The sequence below is a fragment of the Physeter macrocephalus genome, chromosome 7 (assembly GCF_002837175.3).
Source record: "Physeter macrocephalus isolate SW-GA chromosome 7, ASM283717v5, whole genome shotgun sequence".
Classification (NCBI taxonomy): Eukaryota; Metazoa; Chordata; class Mammalia; order Artiodactyla; family Physeteridae; genus Physeter; species Physeter macrocephalus.
The window spans coordinates 136,157,773-136,164,712 of NC_041220.1; the positions used below are offsets into that span (position 1 = coordinate 136,157,773).

Sequence of the window (6,940 nt, forward strand, 5' to 3'; positions counted from 1 at the left end):
GTTTCCAACAGGGTTTCAGATGGTCAACTTGGCTTCTGAAGCAGTTCTAAGGAAGCAGTGAGAGAACATCACAGGGATAACAGAAGGGCATTAACTACCAGAAGCCCCTACATGTATCAGCTGAGACCTTGAACCATCTGTGTAAACATCAGAAGCAGGGTTCTAGCCAGCCAACTAGTGACTGAAAGGCTCAGGTGCTCACCTGCCCAGAACTTACTTGGCTACCCAGTTTCTGAACTACTTGCTAGCAGATTTAGCCTTGCTGCCCAGTTCTTCTTCAATTATGAGGATCTGGTTGTAGTTGGCCAAGCACTGGGTTAGGCAAGGTGCACCAGTCTTGATCTGCCCAGTGCAGGGCTCCACCACCAGGTAAGCAATGAAGATAACTTCGGTTATGAGTTATGAGATACCACGATGCCCCACCCATCAGACTAAGCCAGTTTGCACACCTGAAGAAAATTGGCCATGGAGCCGATCTGCTACATTTTGAGTAGGAGGCAGTTGCATGATTTCTCACCCACGGCCTTGGAAATCTGCTTCAGGCTGGTCACTGAGAGATTGTCCCCCACCACCTGGATTCCTGTACTAGCAGTGAACTTCTGCCAAGCTTCCCAGTCATCTTGGTCAAAGAGATCTTTAATAGACACCAATGGGTAGTCCTTGATGAAGGAATTGTACAGGTCGAACAACTGGTCAGGTGTGGTGTACCTGCTGAGATCATTGGGAGGCTTGAAGTCCAGGTCATACTTCCCTGACCTGAAGAATTCAGAGGCAGCCAAGTCCATGCCAATGACAACCTCATCGGTGTAGCCAGCTGTCCTGATCTCATTCTTCAGCAACTCCAGAACTTCTTCATTCTTCAGGAGCAAACCAGCCTTCATCCCCCACACTGGTGGCATCTTTCCCATATTTCTTCTTGATGACATTCTTCAGGTTGTGGTAAACCTCTGCTCCAATGTGCATGGCTTCCCTGAAGTTTGCTTCACCAACAGGGAGGATCAGAGACTCTTGCATGGCCAGCTTGTTGCCGGCATGAGAACCATTGTCGACCACACTGAAGGCTGGAATGGACAAGATGACTTCAGAGTTGTCAGTCAAGTCAGCAATTTGGAGGTACACGGACACCCTTTATAAAAAAACTAGCCTTACAGACAGCCAGGGTCCCTCCCAAAATGAAGTTAGTACTATATTTAGAATTATTTTCCATTTCATCCATCTCTATCATCCATTTGTCAGTCTTCTACATATTCCACATGCTCAGTTTACATAATTCCTCTGATCTACAAATATAATACATTTACCTAAAATTTTTAACTGGTAATTGTAGCGGATTGAATAGTGTCCTCCCAAGATTCATGTCTAACCAGAACCCCAAAATGTAACCTCATTTGGAAATAGGGTTTTGCAGATGTAATTAATTAAGATGGAGTCATACTGGATTAGGCTGGGATCTAAATCCAGTGACTGACATCCTTATAAGAAGAAAGGACACATCAAAAGAGACATACAGAGGGAAGAAGACTATGTGAGGACAAAGGCAGAGACTGGAGTGATGCAGTTACAAGCTAAGAAATGCCAAGGGTCGCAGGGTCCACCAGAAGCTAAGAGGAGGCAAGGAAGGAGTTTTTCCTAAAGCTGTCAGAGGAAACATGGTCCTACTGACACCTTGATATTGGATTTCCAGCTTCCAGGACTGTGAAAAAATAAATGCCTGAGGCTTTAAGCCACCATGCTTAAGGTTTTAGAGAGTAATGCTTCCACAAAGGAATTTAGCAATAATTTTATTAAAATCAGAAGTTGTAATTTTCATCTGACTATCCAGATCCCCTCACATCACTGCAGAAAAATGTATCATATTGGTAAATTACCAATCTTAATTTCAAAATAAAGTGTGCTTCTATCCTATCACAGCAGGGAAAATTATGTCTAGATTTTAAGACATGGTTTGTGACTTTTAGTTTCAAATTTGCTGTGTATTTACATAATCAATTCACAGAGTTCCCAAGAAAGAAAATAATGAAACAAAACAAAACATTATGTTGTTCCATATTCAAGTTAATTCAAGTTCTTCTCCAGTTCAAGTTAAAGGATTCACATAATTATAGGATATTAGGTAAATTAATGCATGAAATAAAGATGCAATGATATGCAACTGAGGTTTTGTTTGTTGAAGTCTTTAATTCATTTGTTGGAAAGGGTTGAAATGGTTACCTTTGGACCAGATAAGTGCCATTCAAACTTTATTATATAAAAAACAGAAAAAAAGAGATAGGAACGAATAGGGTTAGAAAATTGAAATTAGACTGAAAAAATTTTATAATAAACTATGAAGTTACATGTGCACATAAATTAAATGTGCTGTTTGAATTCTGCAGCCCATCAATTCACTGAAATTCTTGATCTGAAGAATAGCCTTGTTACATGTTCTACAAATGAATACAAGAGAAACAACTATCCTTACTCATTCTAACATAACAAAATTCCTTCTAACTCATTTTGATTATAGTCTGTCTCTCATTTTTAATTACTCTATTTTCAAAATCAAGTACAAACAAAACACCAACAGCAAAAAAAAAAATGTCACCTTTCCACCTCCTTAGGACTTTAATATGCGAAATCATCACTTTTTATACTTGGAGATTATGTTCAGATGCTGGTTTTCAGAACATTCACATTCTTTTGAAATACACCCCACAGATAATTTCTTCAGTAGTATAGACCAAGAGTATTACCTACATGAATTTTCATAAAGTTTACAGAACAAATTAGTATTTAGTCTAACGAGTAAAAAAACAAATCACAATTTTGAGTTCAACAAATGTTCAAAGGTTTTATGTCCAAACTCAACGTTACTGTTCATGTGATCTACTTAATGTGAATAAAAATCACCTTAGTTAAAGATTATATATGTTTAGATAATTTTTCCAGAATCAATATTCTAGTTTGTTTAAATACAAATACAAACTTCTTTATTCTTAATGAGTCTTTCCAATTTTCTGAATATTTTAAAGCTTTCATAGGTGAAATTACTAGTGGCTGAACTAAAAGGGAATTTTAAAATTTCAGCCTATTCCAAAGAGGAAAAAGGAAGATGGTGAATCCTGTTTTGTCTCAGAAAAATGAACCAGCCCTCTAAGGGAACTAATTTGGAATCAAGGAGAAAGGAAATTCACACAACAAAGAGAATCCATTTTAATTATCTGTGTGAAAGTTAAAATTGTTTGCATATGAATTACTGACTGTATAAGAAACTGATAAGTTTGAGTAACATATTATGACATACATTTTATGGTGAATATTACCCATATATCAATATTACCCATATCTGTATTTATTGTCTTCTAAAATTTATCTTGCCTTTATTTATATCCAACATATTTCATGTCTCTATTGTTCATGATTGGCTTCTTATTTTACCATAAAATAAAAAGAGTGCCCTAGACAAAATATGGTAATATAAAGAGACGGAACTCCTGATTGCTGACTCCATTCAGGAAACCCCACTCATTTAATACCCAAAGTTCTGAATTACATTATCAATCATACTCTCCTACCTTATACATGAACTACCACATGAACCAAACAGAACAACATAAATATCACATACAATTTTTTTAAATATCAGATATATTATCAGATAAACTTCACAGGAAAGTGTATACTATTTTTGAAAGCTTTATTTATTTTGTCAAAAACAGGTTCCATGTTTAGATGTTTGGCATCAACTTGATCATATTGAGATCACTTCTTCTTTAGCCATTGAACATGAGGAAAAAATAAGTTTCTAAACATTATCAAGTTGATGGAAATATTACAATTTACAAAGTTTTCTCATATAATCCTTGCTATAATATACTTGAGATAATCAGTACCAACAACTCAGTTGGCAAGGTTAGAGATTAAGAAGACCAAGCTACACATAGAACACAAAAAGTCTGTAATTTTTTGACAGCCTATAGAACAGGAGAAATTATTTGCAAATGATGCAGCTGACAAGGGGTTAATCTCCAAAATATACAAACAGCTCATTCAGCTCAATATCAAAAAAAAAACCAAACCAATCAAAAAATGGGCAGAAGACCTAAATAGATATTTTTCCAAAAAAGATATATAGATTGCTAAGAGGCATATGAAAAGATGTTCAACATTGCTAATTATGAGAGAAATGCAAATCAAAACTACGAGGTATCACCTCACACCGGTTAGAATGGCCATCATAAAAAGTCTACAAATAATAAATGCTGAAGAGAGTGTGTAGAAAAGGGAACCCTCCTACACTGTTGGTGGGAACGTAAATTGGTGCAGCCCCTATGGAGAAGAGTGTAGAGGTTCCTTAAAAAACTAAAAATAGAGTTACCATATGATCCAACAATCCCATTCCTGGTTATATACCCAGAAAAAAATAAAAACCCTAATTTGAAAAGATATATGTAACCTCAATGTTCATTGCAGCACAATTTATAATAGCCAAGACATGGAAACAACCAACTGGCCATCAACAGATGATTGGCTTAAAAAGATGTGAAATGGGGCTTCCCTGGTGGTGCAGTGGTTGAGAGTCTGCCTGCTGATGCAGGGTTCACGGGTTCGTGCCCTGGTCCGGGAGGATCCCACATGCTGCGGAGTGGCTAGGCCCGTGAGCCATGGCCGCTGAGCCTGTGCGTCCGGAGCCTGTGCTCCACAACGGGAGAGGCCACAACAGTGAGAGGCCCACGTACCGCAAAAAAAAAAAAAAAAAAAAAAAAAAAAGATGTGAAACGGAATATTACTCAGCCATAAAAAAGAATGAAATATTGTCATTTGCAGCAACATGGGTGGACCTAGAGAATATAATGATTAGTGAAATAAGTCAAAGACAAATACTAGATGATATCACTTACATGTGGAATTTAAGAAATAACACAAATGAATCTATATACAAAATAGACTCACAGACATAGAAAACAAACTTATTGTTACTAAAGGGGAGAGGGAAGGAGGGAGGGAGGGACAAATTAGGAGTATGCAATTAACAGATACAAACTACTATATACAGCTAAGCAACAAGAATTTATTGTATAGCACAGGAAACTATATTCAATATCTTGTAATAACTTATAATGGAATATAATCTGGAAAAATAACTGAATCTCTTTGATGTACACCTGAAACTAACAGAATATCATAAATCAACTATACTTCAATTAAAAAAATCTTTCTGTGGTAGAGCATACAGCAACTTAATTATATTGTACACTTTTGTATAATTGAGTTATTGAAGTGTACTTTGAATTTTTTATAGTTTCTGATGGGGAATTATGAACCTAAATATTGGCTTGTGTTGCTTAACGACACCCATTCGCCTAAATGAAACAAATCTCTAATTGGCTGGTGATCACGGCTCACTAAGAAACAACTTTGATAAAAGAAAACAGGTTTCCCCCAATAATTACCGGAAACTCTTATAGGACAGTGATTAAGAAAATTACTCTTTTGACAGATAATTATGCTGAAGAAGAAAAGCATTTCTATATAAGGTGATCGTTGTACAAGGGTAAAGGATAATCAGATTAGATTATTTTACCTATTATCTGTTTATCTGTAAATTCTAAATGTTAATAGCTATTCAAGGCCTAAAATAGGGTGGACTGGCTATAAATTAGACAAGATGTCTAACAAGTCAATATAACATCAATGTTGTAAAATGCTTATAAGGATCCCATTGGAGGAATGTTTCCCAGTATCTTCAGATAGTCAGTCACAACCTTCAAAGTATCACTCACATTAAAATCACTTTAAAAAAATCTTTTATATTGGCCCATGGATATTCTAAACTTTTATACGGACTATTCCTCACTCAAAGAAATATCACTCCCTCAATCCCTTACAATTCATTTCACCACCGCACACAGAAAAGGAACATTAGTTTAGTAGAATAAATGAGGTGAATGAATGAATAAAGGAATATCAAAAGGTAGCTGTCAATATAAAATTGCCTTTATGTAACTCATATTTCAAAAATTGTGGGCCTCATTTCCTTTGTTCCTAATTTATTGAAGATTTTTAGGAGAGAAATCTCTACATCAAGTTAGTGGCATATGAAGTACATCACTTAAGAAGTTAATATAAATGTGCTATCACATTAAATATATATATGTGTGTGTGTGTATATATATATACACACACACACACACACACACACACACACACATATATGTTTTGTTCCTGTGGTATCTCCTAGCTTGGCTATGAAAAATAATTACGCCTGTGAATTTAATGTATAATTATCCAGTGCATGTTTACGGTAAAGGATGTTGTGAAGAAGACAGAAAGAAACAAACAAAAATGGAAGGAAGGAAGGACAAAAGAGGAAAAAAAACTAGAAAAAAGAAAAGACAGAAAGGGAGATGAAAGAAAAAGAGAGAGAGAATTTGAACATGGTATATGAGCAGATTAAAGAACATTTAATAAGACCTTTGAAGTCCCAGAGAAAAGCCCAGTTTTTGAGGTTGGATTGGATACATTGCATAACAGAGGTAGAACTTGCCCATGTGTGGTCTACCTACCCCATCACCCAACCCACACACCTTTAATTAAAACCTACAGTCACCAAAAACAAAAACAAAAAACCCTACGGTCAGCATGTCTGCTTTAATATTCAGGGCTTGCCTTGCATCCTCCCATTTAAGGGAAAATCCTTCTGGGGAAACATGCCTGCCTAGTGACAAACAAAATCCACCTCAGTTATCTATAAATTAGAACTGTTACCCAGAAATTAAGGATTTTAAAGAAAAATCAATATTATCTAAAGTGAAATTTCAAGAAAAATGATTTGGAAAATTGTTAAAAAAGAAGTAGGTAATTTAGTGATAGAAGATATTTTAAGATCATTTTAAAAACTAAATCTCTAAATCTCCTCTGAGATATTGAGTTAACTCTTTAAAAAATTAACTTTTAGTCA

At 35.6% G+C, this 6,940-nt stretch overlaps 1 pseudogene; it reads right to left on the reverse strand.

Moving 5' to 3' along the window:
* Nucleotides 1-213: 213 nt before the first annotated feature.
* Nucleotides 214-1,258, reverse strand: LOC102979887 (alpha-enolase-like; annotated as a pseudogene).
* Between the last annotated feature and the right edge of the window lie 5,682 nt (nt 1,259-6,940).